The sequence below is a fragment of the Hippocampus zosterae genome, chromosome 18, assembly GCF_025434085.1.
Source record: "Hippocampus zosterae strain Florida chromosome 18, ASM2543408v3, whole genome shotgun sequence".
NCBI classification, from domain to species: domain Eukaryota; kingdom Metazoa; phylum Chordata; class Actinopteri; order Syngnathiformes; family Syngnathidae; genus Hippocampus; species Hippocampus zosterae.
In genome coordinates this window covers 6,081,417-6,102,074 of record NC_067468.1, presented here as the reverse complement: position 1 = coordinate 6,102,074, position 20,658 = coordinate 6,081,417, and positions in this window count along the sequence as shown.

Below are 20,658 nucleotides of genomic sequence, written 5' to 3'. Positions count from 1 at the left end.
ACAGATTAAATTGAATTTTATCATTTGTATATCCAAGTTACACAAACTCCAAATTGCCTCCATGTAGTCTTAAGTGCACAGCAATACCTTCTCTACCGAGATGATATTTCGAACAAGATATGAAACTTGATTGTTTTCTTGTATTTAATCATTATTCTTTTCATGTTTGTTTTACAGGTGGGTGTTTGTGACACATGCCGGCATTGATGGGAATTCCAGGCTAATAACGTACCTTCAACTGGAGCACAGACAACACAGCTTTGACAGTGTTGAAATATTTTGTCCAAGCCACCTGCCTGTATGGGTTACCCTCCAGAGTAAGATCCGACCATGGTGGTGAAAACACTGGTTGCTCTTTTAATGAACCTACTGCAGGGACAAGGCACCAAAATTATTTCTAGCTCCAGCCAACACCCCCTCACAATTTACTCACACCTCCCATGGCCTGATTATCCACCAACAGGGGCCCTTTTTGGATTATCATTTTGGCATAGGAACTTTCCTTTCCTATCCTAACCGAGTGAGATGAGCCGGTAGCACCTGGAGCAAAGATCGTCTAAATTTTAATAATGCTTAGGAAAGGTTCTGACCATCCTTTACGAAAGGAAAGGAGATATATTATGCAGCAGGAATATTTAAAGGGGAAGTCTTTTTTTATGTTGTTGTTGTTGTTGTTGTCGACCCCACCCGTGCCCCGACATTGGGGGACCGGGCCCTCACTCCGTCTCCCGGATCCCCAGACCCCCCTCCTCCGCCCAGCGGGCGAGCAGGGCCGCCACTCCGCTTGGGTTTCGCCAGAGGTCCTCCGGAGTCAGTGTGGTGGGTATGTTTGTGCAGGTGAACAGGTGTTGTGTGTCGTGCACTTGCGTGCCGCATAGCGCACAGAGTGGTGTTGGGTGTGTGTCCGGTGTAATGTTGTGTAGGTAGGAGTGGAGGGCTGGTGATTTGTTGGTTCGGAGTTGTGCTAGGAGTTGTCTGGTTCTGTGTGGTAGGTCTTGCTCTGATGGGTCTATTTCTGGTGCTGGTGCATGTATTACTTTGTTGTGTTGTCTGGTGTCCAAGTGTGTTTGTACAAAGTGGGTGTGTATGTCTTTCATGTTCTGTTTTATGGTGTCGTTGTTGGTGTTCTGTGGTGCTGTGTCTTTGTTGTGTGTGTAGTTGTTGTTGTGGAAGATTGTTTGTTTCTTTTGTCTGGGTGGTGGTGGTTGTTGAGTGAGTGGGTGTAGTGGGTGGGTTGGGTGTTGGGCTTTTTGTCTGATTTGCGATGCGTGTAGTTTTAGATGGGTGTTCAGTGGGAGAGTTTTTGTTTCCTCATGCAAGTGTTGTATGTTTGTGTCTTGTGTGCATCCCGTTGCTATTCTGAGTCCGGTGTTCTGTGTGGTCTGGAGTTTTGTCTTGTTTGTGTCCGATAGTGTTGGTGACCATATAGTGTTTGCGTATTCGAGGCGTGTGAGTGTGGTTGCTTTGTATGTGGTGAGTATAGTTTCTTTGGATTTTCCCCAGTGAGTGGTTGTTAAGGCTTTAAGTATTTTGCTTGATTGCTTGGCGCGGGTTAGAGTGTGTTGTGTGTGTTTTGAGAAGGTGAGTTTGGGGTCCCATGTTAATCCCAGTATTTTGGGTTCGCGGACTGTGGGTAGGGTGGTGTTATCTATTTGTAAAGTGAGCCTGTTGCTGTATTCTGCCGGATCCGGTGTGAACAGAGTGGTGGTGGTTTTGTCTGCGTTGAGTGTGAGTTGGTTCTGTTTTGTCCAGTTGTATATGTCGTGGAGATATTTTTGTACTTGTTGTTGTGCCTGTTGTGGTTTGACATGTGTGGATAGAATGGTGATGTCGTCTGCATATGTAACTGTGTGTACATTTGGAGGTGGTTGTGGTAAGTCTGCCATGTATATGTTGAATAGTGTTGGTGAAAGTACTCCCCCCTGTGGTACCCCCGTTTTCGTGTTTCTATGTTCTGATGTTTCCCCCCGGTATTGAGTGTATTGTCTGCGTCCCCTTATGTAGTTGAAGATGTATTTGATGATGATGTTTGGGGTGTTAGTGTTGTTGAGTTTGTTTGTGAGTGTGTGTAGGTTTACCGTGTCAAAGGCTTTGGACATGTCTAGGGCTATGGCAACTGTTTGTTGTGGTGGTTTTTGTTGATTGAAACCTGTGGCTATGATGTTGTGTATGTGGTGTAGTGCTGTGGTTGTGGAGTGTTGTTTTCGGAAGCCGTGTTGGTGAGAGGGTAGTTGAGTGTTGTTGGTAATGAAGGGTAGTATTACCTTTTCCATTGTTTTGGCTATTGGGCTGAGTAGTGCTATTGGTCTGTAAGATGGGCCGAGTGCGTGGTTTTTGTTGGGTTTTGGTATTGGGATTATTTTTGCAGTCTTCCATATTGCGGGGATGGTGTTGGTGTTGAGTGATGTGTTGTAAGTGTGTGTGAGTAGTGTTATTGCTTTGGGGCCTAGGTGTTTCAGATGTCTGATGTTTATGTTGTCTGGGCCTGTGGAGTTGTTGCTTTTGGAGCGTTGTAGTGCTTGTTTGACTTGTTGTTCTGTGATGGTTATGGGCGTGGTGTTGAGTTTTCGTATTTTGCGTTGTAGTTGTCTGTATGTTCTGTTGGTTTTGTGTTGTATTATGTTGGTGAATTGTTTGTTGAATGCTCATGCTTTCTGTTTGTTGGATATTGCCGTGTGTTGTCTGAACTGTATTGTGGTGTTTTCTGGTGCTTTTTGTTCTTTGTTTGATAGTCTTGTTACTGTGTTCCAGAGTATGTGTTGTTTGTGTCTGTGGTTCCATGCATCCGTTAAGTGTTCTTTCCATAGCTCTTGTTTTTGGATTTGTGTGTCTATTTCTTTGTTTAGGTCTGTGATGCGTGGGTCTTGGTGGTTTTGTTGTCTGATGTCGTTTCTTTGGCCGATGAGTGTTCTGATGTGTTGTGGTAGGAGAAGTGATTTGCTTTTTATTTTTCTGTGGGGTATGTGGTGTTTGTCTGCTGTAAGTATGAGGTTTGTGAGCATGGTGTTGGCTGTGTGGATGTTGTCAGGTATGGTTATGTTCTCCAGTGCTGATTCTATTTCAGAGGTGTATCCTTCCCAGTCTGCTTTCCTGTAATTTGTGTAAGTTTGAAGGTGTTGTTGTAGGCGGAAAGGAGCACGCGTGTTGTGTGTGATTTTGATAGGAAGGTGGTCTGAACTGAGTGCGTGTATTGTGGTCCATGTTGTTCTGTTTGTGATGCTGTTGCTGGCTGTTGTGATGTCCGGTGATGTTGGTTGTTGGTTGATGTTTGTAGGTTTTCTGGTAGGTGTGTTTGCGTTTAGAGTGATTTGTTGGGAGTTCTGTAGTATGTCTGCAATGAGGGTGCCTCTGTGGTCGTCGTAGGGAGAGTGCCATTGTGTTGAGTGAGCGTTGATGTCTGCGGTTAGAATGGTGTTGTTCAGCGAGTTTATGTATTGGAAGGTGTTGGTGATGTCTGTGTCTTCTGTGGCGTGGTCTGGTCGGGGGGTATATACATGTTGCATATGTGTAGTCTTTTGTGGTTGGTTATGTGAATCTTTACGGTTTGAATTTCTGTAGTGTTGGTGTTAATGTTGTTGGGGATGTTCATGGGAGTGAATGTGACTGATTTGTGAATGTATCTGAGCAGTCCTCCTCCTCCCTTGTGTTCTCTGTCTTTCCTAATGCTGGTGTAGTTGGTGAGACGAGGTGTGTTGTGTTGTTTTTCTAGTTTGGTTTCTTGTATGGTGATGATGTCTGCGTGCTGTTGTGAGGCGAGTTCTTCTAGTTCTGTTTTCTTGTTTTGGATGCCGTTGATGTTTATTTGTAGTATGGTCAGTGTGTGTTTGTTGTTTTTGTTGGTGGGTGTTGTTCTTTGTGGGTTGTTCGGGGGTTGTGGTGTTGGGGTGTTTGTTGTTTGCGTGTGTGTTCTGCATGTCCACGTGTTTGTGTATTGGCGGGTGGTGATGCCGGAGCAATGTCTGTGTATCCAGTGTGGGTGTGTTGAGTTGCATCTGAGTGAGGTTTGTCTGCGTGTGATGATTCTATTGCAGCTATTGCAGGTCCAGGTTTGGGGGGGTGGTCTTGTGTTTGTTGTATCTCTGTTGGAGTTGTCTGTCCGTGTTGCGTTTGAGGGTAGTGTTGGTGAGGCGAGTGTTTTGTTTTGGTCTGTTTGTGCTCTGCTGCCTGTTGGTGTCCTACGAGGTGTTGTTGTTCGTGGTGGTGTTTTGGGATGTAGTCTGCATTTCCATGTTATGTTGTATTGTCTAGTGTTTATGTTTGTGCAATGTTTGTGTACCCAGTGTGGTGTGTGGTGGTTGCATCTGAAGGATGTCTGTCTTCTTGTAATCTGTTGTGTGCAAATGTCGCATGTCCAGGTAGTTTGTTGTGTGTGTGTTTGTTGCGTGCGTGAGAGTGTCTGTGTGGGCCCCGGATTTGTCTCTATGTCCCCCGCCTGGAGCAAAAGGTCCGCCCGCCACCCTGCCAGGTTCAGGGGGCGGTTAGCCGAAAAAAAAAAAAAACGGCCGTAAGGGCACCCCGTTCGGGGTGCAGGGATTGGTTCCTTGATTTGTCCCCCCGTTCGGGGGGAACCCTCCAACTGCGAGTAAGCCAAGGAGTTTGGAGGTACAGCAGGTTGACAGCAGTGTGATCGAGCAGATTAGTAGAATTTGAATGGGGCTTCACTGATTTATTTCATACAATTCATATCTAAAACACAGTTGAAAAATATTTGATTGTTAAAATATTAAATACAAGAACTATATCAAGAAATTAACAAAACATAGTTTTTTTAGTTAGGAGAAAAGTCTAAAAACATATCACAAATGACAAACGTTGTGCCTCTCCTCCTCCTGTTCTTCAATGAAGCTGATCACCCTCCAGCTCCCGTTAGAAACATTGTGCTGCTGAAGGTGTGCCGGCAGAATGGTTGTGATACAGGAGGTGCTGTGGACTCTCCCAGAAACGAGGACCTAGTTTAGTTGTAGATCCAGTAAAACATAGTGCAAATGTGACATTATTTATAATGCACAGTTACAGTCTTGTGAATATTAAAAAATGTACTTCATGTAATGCAGGAAGCGAATATTTCAAACGAACTAAGGCAGCAAACAGTAAGAGCAAAATCGTGTTCCAAACATTAACTCTTTTTTTAAATGTCAATTAGCTTGTGAGTAATAAGACAAAATGTGACTGTCAGACAGAGAACTGTCAGAGCAAACGGCAGATTTTAGAAAGTCCTGCCGAAATAAATCTGCACCCGACTGCGACTGTCAGCGTTGAACTGCCGCCATTGCTGTCAAAGTCAGACACATCTCCAAAATTGTTGGAGCAAATTTTTAAGCAGGCTTCATCTTGATAAATTGACCACGTATTTGACATTTACACCATAACGTTACCGCCTAAAATAATCGTAAAACAAAATTTTGTGTAACAACAAGAGTAATATGTACCCCAAAAGCTTTCAAAGCGTCTGAAAGTTTTCTCCTCCGTTTTTGTTGGGGCTTGGCTCGAAATGCATCATGATTGGCCGCCCGAAGTCCACGTGTCTGTCGGACGTGCTCTCATTGGTCTACAATACCATCACGGATGAATAAATACTCAAAGGGCTTGCCAGGCAAGCCCTTTGAACCCTTTAAATACTCAATGGGCTTGCCTGGCAAGCCCTTTGAGTATTTATTCCATATTGCCCACTAGTTCACTAGTAAGGTCATTTTGACGCTTACTAGTGAACATGTAAGGCCATAAATGTGCCCACTAGTTCACTAGTAAGATCATTTTGACGCTTACTAGTGAACATGTAAGCCACAAAACGCTCACTAGTTCACTAGTAAGGTCATTTTGACGCTTACTAGTGAACATGTAAGCCACAAAACGCTCACTGGTTCACTAGTAAGGTAATTTTGACGCTTACTAGTGAACATGTAAGCCACAAAACGCCCACTGGTTCCCTAGTAAGATCATTTTGACGCTTATTTATGAACATGTCAGCCACAAAACGCTCACTTGTTCACTAGTAAGATCATTTTGACGCTTACTAGTGAACATGTAAGCCACAAAACGCCCACTAGTTCACTAGTAAGGTAATTTTGACGCTTACTAGTGAACATGTAAGCCACAAAACGCCCACTAGTTCCCTAGTAAGATCATTTTGACGCTTATTTATGAACATGTCAGCCACAAAACGCTCACTCGTTCACTAGTAAGATCATTTTGACGCTTACTAGTGAACATGTAAGCCACAAAACGCCCACGAGTTCACTAGTAAGGTCATTTTGACGCTTACTAGTGAACATGTAAGCCACAAAACGCCCACTAGTTCACTAGTAAGATCATTTTGACGCTTACTAGTGAACATGTAAGGCCATAAATGTGCCCACTAGTTCACTAGTAAGTTCATTTTGAGGCTTACTAGTTGACATGTAAGCCACACATCGCCTACTAGTTCACTAGTAAGATCATTTTGAGGCTTACTAGTGAACATGTAAGCCACAAAACGCCCAATAGTTCACTAGTAAGATCATTTTGACGCTTACTAGTGAACATGTAAGCCACAAAACGCTCACTAGTTTACTAGTAAGGTCAATTTGACGCTTACTAGTGAACATGTAAGCCACAAAACGCTCACTAGTTCACTATCCATCCATCCATCCATAATAAGATAATTTTGACGCTTACTACTGAACATTTAAGGCCATAAATGTGCCCACTAGTTCACTGGTAAGATGATTTTGACGCTTACTAGTGAACATGCAAGGCCATAAATGTGCCCACTTGTAGTGCTAGTGACATTACACTGTACTTGCATTAAATGCAAATAAGGATGATTACGAAAACATGTAACGGTATCCTATTGGCTGTACGTTTCAAAATAGTGTCATCCCACCAGTCAGGGCTCATGATTTTGGAAATTCTGTGCCCACTTAGTTTTTTAAAACAACAATGGCGGACAGTGTCCTGAGACGTATTCGGCGAAGGTGCAGGGCAATAGAGAGTGCCTGTCATCAAGGGTCTGCCGGTGAAAGTGAAGCAGGCGCGATAAACATTTCAATTGCTAATTTAAGAAGAGTTAGTGACCAGTTTAGCGCTGATACTATTCAAAGTTTGATTCAAAGTCCAATAGATCTCCGATCTGTCATCATTGCGGGACCCACTCCTAATGGTGGACGTGTTTGTTCCCATGTGGCACATCGTTTGCACACAGGTAAAATGGCTACCATTTTTTGTCATTGGTTTTTCGTATGTATTTTTATTCGAACTACACACGGGTTTTACTGACGACTTGCTGTGACTTACCTTCTATCACCCTGTCAAACGTCGTTTTATACCAGTGGTTTTCCTGCAAATCAGTAGACTATTAAGTAACGCGATGGCTGTACACTTTTAAGCAATAACTAGTGATCTTTTAGTTATTCAATTATAAGTTTGAATTATTTTTTTCTTGAGTAAAATGGTTAGAGAAAATAGCTGCTCGTGGTTTTGAAGCTGCATATACTTTTATGTACATCTGTGTATATATGCCTGTACTGTATACAGTATATAAAAAACACGTAGTGATTCGTTTGCTTGAATTCCTTAATCCTTTTATTTCCATACTTTAGGTAGACGAGGAAGACCAGCACTTGACATTACAAGGGATCAAATTGAACTGCTCCCCACTCAGGGCTTTACAGTGAGAGCCATCACTGAGATGTTGTGTTGTTCCTCTTCAAACCTGCATAAAAAAAATGAAGTTTTTTCAGATTTCAGCCAGAAATAGATTTACTCCCATTCATGATGTTGACCTGGAGGAGCATGTCAGAAGATTGCACAGCCAATTTCCCAGATCAGGCTCGAAAGCAAGTGTTCTGCTACATACTCTTGTCCCTTCATGTATATATCATTATATTCATTGTGAAAGTGTACTTTCTTTATTGTGTTGTTTTCTGAACCTGTTGCAGATGATGAGGGCATACCTGCGTGCTGATGGTATTGTAGTACAAAGAAAAAGAGTTCGAGAAATCCTCAACCGTAGTGACCCAGCTGCTGCAGCCCAGAGATGGAGCCAGACTGTGGCTAGAAGAACATACTATGTGCCATTCCCCAATAGTTTATGGCACATAGATGGGCATATGCGTCTCATTCGGTAATAAGGGATCATCTTATATTTGTACTCGTGGGAGCATTAGAAAGCCATATTGTATGGACAGCACAGATTAAATTGAATTTTATCATTTGTATATCCAAGTTACACAAACTCCAAATTGCCTCCATGTAGTCTTAAGTGCACAGCAATACCTTCTCTACCGAGATGATATTTCGAACAAGATATGAAACTTGATTGTTTTCTTGTATTTAATCATTATTCTTTTCATGTTTGTTTTACAGGTGGGTGTTTGTGACACATGCCGGCATTGATGGGAATTCCAGGCTAATAACGTACCTTCAACTGGAGCACAGACAACACAGCTTTGACAGTGTTGAAATATTTTGTCCAAGCCACCTGCCTGTATGGGTTACCCTCCAGAGTAAGATCCGACCATGGTGGTGAAAACACTGGTTGCTCTTTTAATGAACCTACTGCAGGGACAAGGCACCAAAATTATTTCTAGCTCCAGCCAACACCCCCTCACAATTTACTCACACCTCCCATGGCCTGATTATCCACCAACAGGGGCCCTTTTTGGATTATCATTTTGGCATAGGAACTTTCCTTTCCTATCCTAACCGAGTGAGATGAGCCGGTAGCACCTGGAGCAAAGATCGTCTAAATTTTAATAATGCTTAGGAAAGGTTCTGACCATCCTTTACGAAAGGAAAGGAGATATATTATGCAGCAGGAATATTTAAAGGGGAAGTCTTTTTTTATGTTGTTGTTGTTGTTGTTGTCGACCCCACCCGTGCCCCGACATTGGGGGACCGGGCCCTCACTCCGTCTCCCGGATCCCCAGACCCCCCTCCTCCGCCCAGCGGGCGAGCAGGGCCGCCACTCCGCTTGGGTTTCGCCAGAGGTCCTCCGGAGTCAGTGTGGTGGGTATGTTTGTGCAGGTGAACAGGTGTTGTGTGTCGTGCACTTGCGTGCCGCATAGCGCACAGAGTGGTGTTGGGTGTGTGTCCGGTGTAATGTTGTGTAGGTAGGAGTGGAGGGCTGGTGATTTGTTGGTTCGGAGTTGTGCTAGGAGTTGTCTGGTTCTGTGTGGTAGGTCTTGCTCTGATGGGTCTATTTCTGGTGCTGGTGCATGTATTACTTTGTTGTGTTGTCTGGTGTCCAAGTGTGTTTGTACAAAGTGGGTGTGTATGTCTTTCATGTTCTGTTTTATGGTGTCGTTGTTGGTGTTCTGTGGTGCTGTGTCTTTGTTGTGTGTGTAGTTGTTGTTGTGGAAGATTGTTTGTTTCTTTTGTCTGGGTGGTGGTGGTTGTTGAGTGAGTGGGTGTAGTGGGTGGGTTGGGTGTTGGGCTTTTTGTCTGATTTGCGATGCGTGTAGTTTTAGATGGGTGTTCAGTGGGAGAGTTTTTGTTTCCTCATGCAAGTGTTGTATGTTTGTGTCTTGTGTGCATCCTGTTGCTATTCTGAGTCCGGTGTTCTGTGTGGTCTGGAGTTTTGTCTTGTTTGTGTCCGATAGTGTTGGTGACCATATAGTGTTTGCGTATTCGAGGCGTGTGAGTGTGGTTGCTTTGTATGTGGTGAGTATAGTTTCTTTGGATTTTCCCCAGTGAGTGGTTGTTAAGGCTTTAAGTATTTTGCTTGATTGCTTGGCGCGGGTTAGAGTGTGTTGTGTGTGTTTTGAGAAGGTGAGTTTGGGGTCCCATGTTAATCCCAGTATTTTGGGTTCGCGGACTGTGGGTAGGGTGGTGTTATCTATTTGTAAAGTGAGCCTGTTGCTGTATTCTGCCGGATCCGGTGTGAACAGAGTGGTGGTGGTTTTGTCTGCGTTGAGTGTGAGTTGGTTCTGTTTTGTCCAGTTGTATATGTCGTGGAGATATTTTTGTACTTGTTGTTGTGCCTGTTGTGGTTTGACATGTGTGGATAGAATGGTGATGTCGTCTGCATATGTAACTGTGTGTACATTTGGAGGTGGTTGTGGTAAGTCTGCCATGTATATGTTGAATAGTGTTGGTGAAAGTACTCCCCCCTGTGGTACCCCCGTTTTCGTGTTTCTATGTTCTGATGTTTCCCCCCGGTATTGAGTGTATTGTCTGCGTCCCCTTATGTAGTTGAAGATGTATTTGATGATGATGTTTGGGGTGTTAGTGTTGTTGAGTTTGTTTGTGAGTGTGTGTAGGTTTACCGTGTCAAAGGCTTTGGACATGTCTAGGGCTATGGCAACTGTTTGTTGTGGTGGTTTTTGTTGATTGAAACCTGTGGCTATGATGTTGTGTATGTGGTGTAGTGCTGTGGTTGTGGAGTGTTGTTTTCGGAAGCCGTGTTGGTGAGAGGGTAGTTGAGTGTTGTTGGTAATGAAGGGTAGTATTACCTTTTCCATTGTTTTGGCTATTGGGCTGAGTAGTGCTATTGGTCTGTAAGATGGGCCGAGTGCGTGGTTTTTGTTGGGTTTTGGTATTGGGATTATTTTTGCAGTCTTCCATATTGCGGGGATGGTGTTGGTGTTGAGTGATGTGTTGTAAGTGTGTGTGAGTAGTGTTATTGCTTTGGGGCCTAGGTGTTTCAGATGTCTGATGTTTATGTTGTCTGGGCCTGTGGAGTTGTTGCTTTTGGAGCGTTGTAGTGCTTGTTTGACTTGTTGTTCTGTGATGGTTATGGGCGTGGTGTTGAGTTTTCGTATTTTGCGTTGTAGTTGTCTGTATGTTCTGTTGGTTTTGTGTTGTATTATGTTGGTGAATTGTTTGTTGAATGCTCATGCTTTCTGTTTGTTGGATATTGCCGTGTGTTGTCTGAACTGTATTGTGGTGTTTTCTGGTGCTTTTTGTTCTTTGTTTGATAGTCTTGTTACTGTGTTCCAGAGTATGTGTTGTTTGTGTCTGTGGTTCCATGCATCCGTTAAGTGTTCTTTCCATAGCTCTTGTTTTTGGATTTGTGTGTCTATTTCTTTGTTTAGGTCTGTGATGCGTGGGTCTTGGTGGTTTTGTTGTCTGATGTCGTTTCTTTGGCTGATGAGTGTTCTGATGTGTTGTGGTAGGAGAAGTGATTTGCTTTTTATTTTTCTGTGGGGTATGTGGTGTTTGTCTGCTGTAAGTATGAGGTTTGTGAGCATGGTGTTGGCTGTGTGGATGTTGTCAGGTATGGTTATGTTCTCCAGTGCTGATTCTATTTCAGAGGTGTATCCTTCCCAGTCTGCTTTCCTGTAATTTGTGTAAGTTTGAAGGTGTTGTTGTAGGCGGAAAGGAGCACGCGTGTTGTGTGTGATTTTGATAGGAAGGTGGTCTGAACTGAGTGCGTGTATTGTGGTCCATGTTGTTCTGTTTGTGATGCTGTTGCTGGCTGTTGTGATGTCCGGTGATGTTGGTTGTTGGTTGATGTTTGTAGGTTTTCTGGTAGGTGTGTTTGCGTTTAGAGTGATTTGTTGGGAGTTCTGTAGTATGTCTGCAATGAGGGTGCCTCTGTGGTCGTCGTAGGGAGAGTGCCATTGTGTTGAGTGAGCGTTGATGTCTGCGGTTAGAATGGTGTTGTTCAGCGAGTTTATGTATTGGAAGGTGTTGGTGATGTCTGTGTCTTCTGTGGCGTGGTCTGGTCGGGGGGTATATACATGTTGCATATGTGTAGTCTTTTGTGGTTGGTTATGTGAATCTTTACGGTTTGAATTTCTGTAGTGTTGGTGTTAATGTTGTTGGGGATGTTCATGGGAGTGAATGTGACTGATTTGTGAATGTATCTGAGCAGTCCTCCTCCTCCCTTGTGTTCTCTGTCTTTCCTAATGCTGGTGTAGTTGGTGAGACGAGGTGTGTTGTGTTGTTTTTCTAGTTTGGTTTCTTGTATGGTGATGATGTCTGCGTGCTGTTGTGAGGCGAGTTCTTCTAGTTCTGTTTTCTTGTTTTGGATGCCGTTGATGTTTATTTGTAGTATGGTCAGTGTGTGTTTGTTGTTTTTGTTGGTGGGTGTTGTTCTTTGTGGGTTGTTCGGGGGTTGTGGTGTTGGGGTGTTTGTTGTTTGCGTGTGTGTTCTGCATGTCCACGTGTTTGTGTATTGGCGGGTGGTGATGCCGGAGCAATGTCTGTGTATCCAGTGTGGGTGTGTTGAGTTGCATCTGAGTGAGGTTTGTCTGCGTGTGATGATTCTATTGCAGCTATTGCAGGTCCAGGTTTGGGGGGGTGGTCTTGTGTTTGTTGTATCTCTGTTGGAGTTGTCTGTCCGTGTTGCGTTTGAGGGTAGTGTTGGTGAGGCGAGTGTGTTGTTTTGGTCTGTTTGTGCTCTGCTGCCTGTTGGTGTCCTACGAGGTGTTGTTGTTCGTGGTGGTGTTTTGGGATGTAGTCTGCATTTCCATGTTATGTTGTATTGTCTAGTGTTTATGTTTGTGCAATGTTTGTGTACCCAGTGTGGTGTGTGGTGGTTGCATCTGAAGGATGTCTGTCTTCTTGTAATCTGTTGTGTGCAAATGTCGCATGTCCAGGTAGTTTGTTGTGTGTGTGTTTGTTGCGTGCGTGAGAGTGTCTGTGTGGGCCCCGGATTTGTCTCTATGTCCCCCGCCTGGAGCAAAAGGTCCGCCCGCCACCCTGCCAGGTTCAGGGGGCGGTTAGCCGAAAAAAAAAAAAACGGCCGTAAGGGCACCCCGTTCGGGGTGCAGGGATTGGTTCCTTGATTTGTCCCCCCGTTCGGGGGGAACCCTCCAACTGCGAGTAAGCCAAGGAGTTTGGAGGTACAGCAGGTTGACAGCAGTGTGATCGAGCAGATTAGTAGAATTTGAATGGGGCTTCACTGATTTATTTCATACAATTCATATCTAAAACACAGTTGAAAAATATTTGATTGTTAAAATATTAAATACAAGAACTATATCAAGAAATTAACAAAACATAGTTTTTTTAGTTAGGAGAAAAGTCTAAAAACATATCACAAATGACAAACGTTGTGCCTCTCCTCCTCCTGTTCTTCAATGAAGCTGATCACCCTCCAGCTCCCGTTAGAAACATTGTGCTGCTGAAGGTGTGCCGGCAGAATGGTTGTGATACAGGAGGTGCTGTGGACTCTCCCAGAAACGAGGACCTAGTTTAGTTGTAGATCCAGTAAAACATAGTGCAAATGTGACATTATTTATAATGCACAGTTACAGTCTTGTGAATATTAAAAAATGTACTTCATGTAATGCAGGAAGCGAATATTTCAAACGAACTAAGGCAGCAAACAGTAAGAGCAAAATCGTGTTCCAAACATTAACTCTTTTTTTAAATGTCAATTAGCTTGTGAGTAATAAGACAAAATGTGACTGTCAGACAGAGAACTGTCAGAGCAAACGGCAGATTTTAGAAAGTCCTGCCGAAATAAATCTGCACCCGACTGCGACTGTCAGCGTTGAACTGCCGCCATTGCTGTCAAAGTCAGACACATCTCCAAAATTGTTGGAGCAAATTTTTAAGCAGGCTTCATCTTGATAAATTGACCACGTATTTGACATTTACACCATAACGTTACCGCCTAAAATAATCGTAAAACAAAATTTTGTGTAACAACAAGAGTAATATGTACCCCAAAAGCTTTCAAAGCGTCTGAAAGTTTTCTCCTCCGTTTTTGTTGGGGCTTGGCTCGAAATGCATCATGATTGGCCGCCCGAAGTCCACGTGTCTGTCGGACGTGCTCTCATTGGTCTACAATACCATCACGGATGAATAAATACTCAAAGGGCTTGCCAGGCAAGCCCTTTGAACCCTTTAAATACTCAATGGGCTTGCCTGGCAAGCCCTTTGAGTATTTATTCCATATTGCCCACTAGTTCACTAGTAAGGTCATTTTGACGCTTACTAGTGAACATGTAAGGCCATAAATGTGCCCACTAGTTCACTAGTAAGATCATTTTGACGCTTACTAGTGAACATGTAAGCCACAAAACGCTCACTAGTTCACTAGTAAGGTCATTTTGACGCTTACTAGTGAACATGTAAGCCACAAAACGCTCACTGGTTCACTAGTAAGGTAATTTTGACGCTTACTAGTGAACATGTAAGCCACAAAACGCCCACTGGTTCCCTAGTAAGATCATTTTGACGCTTATTTATGAACATGTCAGCCACAAAACGCTCACTCGTTCACTAGTAAGATCATTTTGACGCTTACTAGTGAACATGTAAGCCACAAAACGCCCACTAGTTCACTAGTAAGGTAATTTTGACGCTTACTAGTGAACATGTAAGCCACAAAACGCCCACTAGTTCCCTAGTAAGATCATTTTGACGCTTATTTATGAACATGTCAGCCACAAAACGCTCACTCGTTCACTAGTAAGATCATTTTGACGCTTACTAGTGAACATGTAAGCCACAAAACGCCCACGAGTTCACTAGTAAGGTCATTTTGACGCTTACTAGTGAACATGTAAGCCACAAAACGCCCACTAGTTCACTAGTAAGATCATTTTGACGCTTACTAGTGAACATGTAAGGCCATAAATGTGCCCACTAGTTCACTAGTAAGTTCATTTTGAGGCTTACTAGTTGACATGTAAGCCACACATCGCCTACTAGTTCACTAGTAAGATCATTTTGAGGCTTACTAGTGAACATGTAAGCCACAAAACGCCCAATAGTTCACTAGTAAGATCATTTTGACGCTTACTAGTGAACATGTAAGCCACAAAACGCTCACTAGTTTACTAGTAAGGTCAATTTGACGCTTACTAGTGAACATGTAAGCCACAAAACGCTCACTAGTTCACTATCCATCCATCCATCCATAATAAGATAATTTTGACGCTTACTACTGAACATTTAAGGCCATAAATGTGCCCACTAGTTCACTGGTAAGATGATTTTGACGCTTACTAGTGAACATGCAAGGCCATAAATGTGCCCACTTGTAGTGCTAGTGACATTACACTGTACTTGCATTAAATGCAAATAAGGATGATTACGAAAACATGTAACGGTATCCTATTGGCTGTACGTTTCAAAATAGTGTCATCCCACCAGTCAGGGCTCATGATTTTGGAAATTCTGTGCCCACTTAGTTTTTTAAAACAACAATGGCGGACAGTGTCCTGAGACGTATTCGGCGAAGGTGCAGGGCAATAGAGAGTGCCTGTCATCAAGGGTCTGCCGGTGAAAGTGAAGCAGGCGCGATAAACATTTCAATTGCTAATTTAAGAAGAGTTAGTGACCAGTTTAGCGCTGATACTATTCAAAGTTTGATTCAAAGTCCAATAGATCTCCGATCTGTCATCATTGCGGGACCCACTCCTAATGGTGGACGTGTTTGTTCCCATGTGGCACATCGTTTGCACACAGGTAAAATGGCTACCATTTTTTGTCATTGGTTTTTCGTATGTATTTTTATTCGAACTACACACGGGTTTTACTGACGACTTGCTGTGACTTACCTTCTATCACCCTGTCAAACGTCGTTTTATACCAGTGGTTTTCCTGCAAATCAGTAGACTATTAAGTAACGCGATGGCTGTACACTTTTAAGCAATAACTAGTGATCTTTTAGTTATTCAATTATAAGTTTGAATTATTTTTTTCTTGAGTAAAATGGTTAGAGAAAATAGCTGCTCGTGGTTTTGAAGCTGCATATACTTTTATGTACATCTGTGTATATATGCCTGTACTGTATACAGTATATAAAAAACACGTAGTGATTCGTTTGCTTGAATTCCTTAATCCTTTTATTTCCATACTTTAGGTAGACGAGGAAGACCAGCACTTGACATTACAAGGGATCAAATTGAACTGCTCCCCACTCAGGGCTTTACAGTGAGAGCCATCACTGAGATGTTGTGTTGTTCCTCTTCAAACCTGCATAAAAAAAATGAAGTTTTTTCAGATTTCAGCCAGAAATAGATTTACTCCCATTCATGATGTTGACCTGGAGGAGCATGTCAGAAGATTGCACAGCCAATTTCCCAGATCAGGCTCGAAAGCAAGTGTTCTGCTACATACTCTTGTCCCTTCATGTATATATCATTATATTCATTGTGAAAGTGTACTTTCTTTATTGTGTTGTTTTCTGAACCTGTTGCAGATGATGAGGGCATACCTGCGTGCTGATGGTATTGTAGTACAAAGAAAAAGAGTTCGAGAAATCCTCAACCGTAGTGACCCAGCTGCTGCAGCCCAGAGATGGAGCCAGACTGTGGCTAGAAGAACATACTATGTGCCATTCCCCAATAGTTTATGGCACATAGATGGGCATATGCGTCTCATTCGGTAATAAGGGATCATCTTATATTTGTACTCGTGGGAGCATTAGAAAGCCATATTGTATGGACAGCACAGATTAAATTGAATTTTATCATTTGTATATCCAAGTTACACAAACTCCAAATTGCCTCCATGTAGTCTTAAGTGCACAGCAATACCTTCTCTACCGAGATGATATTTCAAACAAGATATGAAACTTGATTGTTTTCTTGTATTTAATCATTATTCTTTTCATGTTTGTTTTACAGGTGGGTGTTTGTGACACATGCCGGCATTGATGGGAATTCCAGGCTAATAACGTACCTTCAACTGGAGCACAGACAACACAGCTTTGACAGTGTTGAAATATTTTGTCCAAGCCACCTGCCTGTATGGGTTACCCTCCAGAGTAAGATCCGACCATGGTGGTGAAAACACTGGTTGCTCTTTTAATGAACCTACTGCAGGGACAAGGCACCAAAATTATTTCTAGCTCCAGCCAACACCCCCTCACAATTTACTCACACCTCCCATGGCCTGATTATCCACCAACAGGGGCCCTTTTTGGATTATCATTTTGGCATAGGAACTTTCCTTTCCTATCCTAACCGAGTGAGATGAGCCGGTAGCACCTGGAGCAAAGATCGTCTAAATTTTAATAATGCTTAGGAAAGGTTCTGACCATCCTTTACGAAAGGAAAGGAGATATATTATGCAGCAGGAATATTTAAAGGGGAAGTCTTTTTTTATGTTGTTGTTGTTGTTGTTGTCGACCCCACCCGTGCCCCGACATTGGGGGACCGGGCCCTCACTCCGTCTCCCGGATCCCCAGACCCCCCTCCTCCGCCCAGCGGGCGAGCAGGGCCGCCACTCCGCTTGGGTTTCGCCAGAGGTCCTCCGGAGTCAGTGTGGTGGGTATGTTTGTGCAGGTGAACAGGTGTTGTGTGTCGTGCACTTGCGTGCCGCATAGCGCACAGAGTGGTGTTGGGTGTGTGTCCGGTGTAATGTTGTGTAGGTAGGAGTGGAGGGCTGGTGATTTGTTGGTTCGGAGTTGTGCTAGGAGTTGTCTGGTTCTGTGTGGTAGGTCTTGCTCTGATGGGTCTATTTCTGGTGCTGGTGCATGTATTACTTTGTTGTGTTGTCTGGTGTCCAAGTGTGTTTGTACAAAGTGGGTGTGTATGTCTTTCATGTTCTGTTTTATGGTGTCGTTGTTGGTGTTCTGTGGTGCTGTGTCTTTGTTGTGTGTGTAGTTGTTGTTGTGGAAGATTGTTTGTTTCTTTTGTCTGGGTGGTGGTGGTTGTTGAGTGAGTGGGTGTAGTGGGTGGGTTGGGTGTTGGGCTTTTTGTCTGATTTGCGATGCGTGTAGTTTTAGATGGGTGTTCAGTGGGAGAGTTTTTGTTTCCTCATGCAAGTGTTGTATGTTTGTGTCTTGTGTGCATCCTGTTGCTATTCTGAGTGCGGTGTTCTGTGTGGTCTGGAGTTTTGTCTTGTTTGTGTCCGATAGTGTTGGTGACCATATAGTGTTTGCGTATTCGAGGCGTGTGAGTGTGGTTGCTTTGTATGTGGTGAGTATAGTTTCTTTGGATTTTCCCCAGTGAGTGGTTGTTAAGGCTTTAAGTATTTTGTTTGATTGCTTGGCGCGGGTTAGAGTGTGTTGTGTGTGTTTTGAGAAGGTGAGTTTGGGGTCCCATGTTAATCCCAGTATTTTGGGTTCGCGGACTGTGGGTAGGGTGGTGTTATCTATTTGTAAAGTGAGTCTGTTGCTGTATTCTGCCGGATCCGGTGTGAACAGAGTGGTGGTGGTTTTGTCTGCGTTGAGTGTGAGTTGGTTCTGTTTTGTCCAGTTGTATATGTCGTGGAGATATTTTTGTACTTGTTGTTGTGCCTGTTGTGGTTTGACATGTGTGGATAGAATGGTGATGTCGTCTGCATATGTAACTGTGTGTACATTTGGAGGTGGTTGTGGTAAGTCTGCCATGTATATGTTGAATAGTGTTGGTGAAAGTACTCCCCCCTGTGGTACCCCCGTTTTCGTGTTTCTATGTTCTGATGTTTCCCCCCGGTATTGAGTGTATTGTCTGCGTCCCCTTATGTAGTTGAAGATGTATTTGATGATGATGTTTGGGGTGTTAGTGTTGTTGAGTTTGTTTGTGAGTGTGTGTAGGTTTACCGTGTCAAAGGCTTTGGACATGTCTAGGGCTATGGCAACTGTTCGTTGTGGTGGTTTTTGTTGATTGAAACCTGTGGCTATGATGTTGTGTATGTGGTGTAGTGCTGTGGTTGTGGAGTGTTGTTTTCGGAAGCCGTGTTGGTGAGAGGGTAGTTGAGTGTTGTTGGTAATCAAGGGTAGTATTACCTTTTCCATTGTTTTGGCTATTGGGCTGAGTAGTGCTATTGGTCTGTAAGATGGGCCGAGTGCGTGGTTTTTGTTGGGTTTTGGTATTGGGATTATTTTTGCAGTCTTCCATATTGCGGGGATGGTGTTGGTGTTGAGTGATGTGTTGTAAGTGTGTGTGAGTAGTGTTATTGCTTTGGGGCCTAGGTGTTTCAGATGTCTGATGTTTATGTTGTCTGGGCCTGTGGAGTTGTTGCTTTTGGAGCGTTGTAGTGCTTGTTTGACTTGTTGTTCTGTGATGGTTATGGGCGTGGTGTTGAGTTTTCGTATTTTGCGTTGTAGTTGTCTGTATGTTCTGTTGGTTTTGTGTTGTATTATGTTGGTGAATTGTTTGTTGAATGCTCGTGCTTTCTGTTTGTTGGATATGTCCGTTAAGTGTTCTTTCCATAGCTCTTGTTTGTGTTTTTGGATTTGTTTGTCTATTTCTTTGTTTAGGTCTGTGATGCGTGGGTCTTGGTGGTTTTGTTGTCTGATGTCGTTTCTTTGGCTGATGAGGGTTCTGATGTGTTGTGGTAGGAGAAGTGATTTGCTTTTTATTTTTCCGTGGGGTATGTGGTGTTTGTCTGCTGTAAGTATGAGGTTTGTGAGCATGGTGTTGGCTGTGTGGATGTTGTCAGGTATGGTTAAGTTCTCCAGTGCTGATTCTATTTCAGAGGTGTATCCTTCCCAGTCTGCTTTCCTGTAATTTGTGTAAGTTTGAAGGTGTTGTTGTAGGCGGAAAGGAGCATGCGTGTTGTGTGTGATTTTGATAGGAAGGTGGTCTGAACTGAGTGCGTGTATTGTGGTCCATGTTGTTCTGTTTGTGATGCTGTTGCTGGCTGTTGTGATGTCCGGTGATGTTGGTTGTTGGTTGATGTTTGTAGGTTTTCTGGTGGGTGTGTTTGTGTTTAGTGATTTGTTGGGAGTTTTGTAGTATGTCTGCAATGTGGGTGCCTCTGTGGTCGTCGTATGGAGAGTGCCATTGTGTTGAGTGAGCGTTGATGTCTGCGGTTAGAATGGTGTTGTTCGGCGAGTTTATGTATTGGAAGGTGTTGGTGATGTCTGTGTCTTCTGTGGCGTGGTCTGGTCGGGTGGTATCTCTGGGGGGTGTATACATGTTGCATATGTGTAGTCTTTTGTGGTTGGTTATGTGAATCTTTACGGTTTGAATTTCTGTAGTGTTGGTGTTAATGTTGTTGGGGATGTTCATGGGAGTGAATGTGTATCTACTGTATATCTATAAAAAAAATCCTCGTCTCACCCCTCAGGTGGTGTCCATCCCTCATTCAGCTGGGGTCCTCTACCAGAGGCCAGGAAGCTTGAGGGTTCTGCGCAGTATCCTTGCCGTTCCCAGCACTGCACATTTCTGGACTGAGATGTCCGATGTTGTTCCCGGGATCTGTTGCAACCACTCATCATCTAGTTTGGGGGTCACTGCCCCGAGTGCTCCGACCACCACAGGCACGACTGTCCCCTTTACCTTCCAGGCTCTCTCCAGCTCCTCTCTGAGCCCTTGGGATTTCTCGAGTTTCTCGTGTTCCTTCTTTCTGATGTTTCCAGCACTTGGGACCGCTACATCCACTACAACGGCCTTCCTCTGCCCTTTATCTATCATCAGGATATCTGGTTGGTTCGCCATTACCATCTTGTCAGTCTGGATCTGGAAGTCCCATAGGATCTTCGCTCTGTCATTCTCCACCACCTTCGGAGGTGTTTCCCATTTTGACCTTGGGGTGTCCAGTCCATACTCCGCACAGATGTTTCGGTAGACTATGCCAGCCACCTGGTTATGGCGTTCCATATAGGCTTTCCCTGCCAGCACCTTACACCCTGCAGTTATGTGTTAGATCGTCTCAGGTGCCTCTTTGCACAACCTACACCTTGGGTCTTGGCTGGTGTGGTATATCTAGGCCTCGATGGCTCTGGTGCTCAGGGCCTGCTCCTGAGCAGCCAGGATGAGTGCCTCTGTGCTGTCCTTCAGGCCAGCCCTCTCTAGAACTCTGATCGGACTTCTTGAGATTGGCCACGGCAGTTATTGTCCGGTG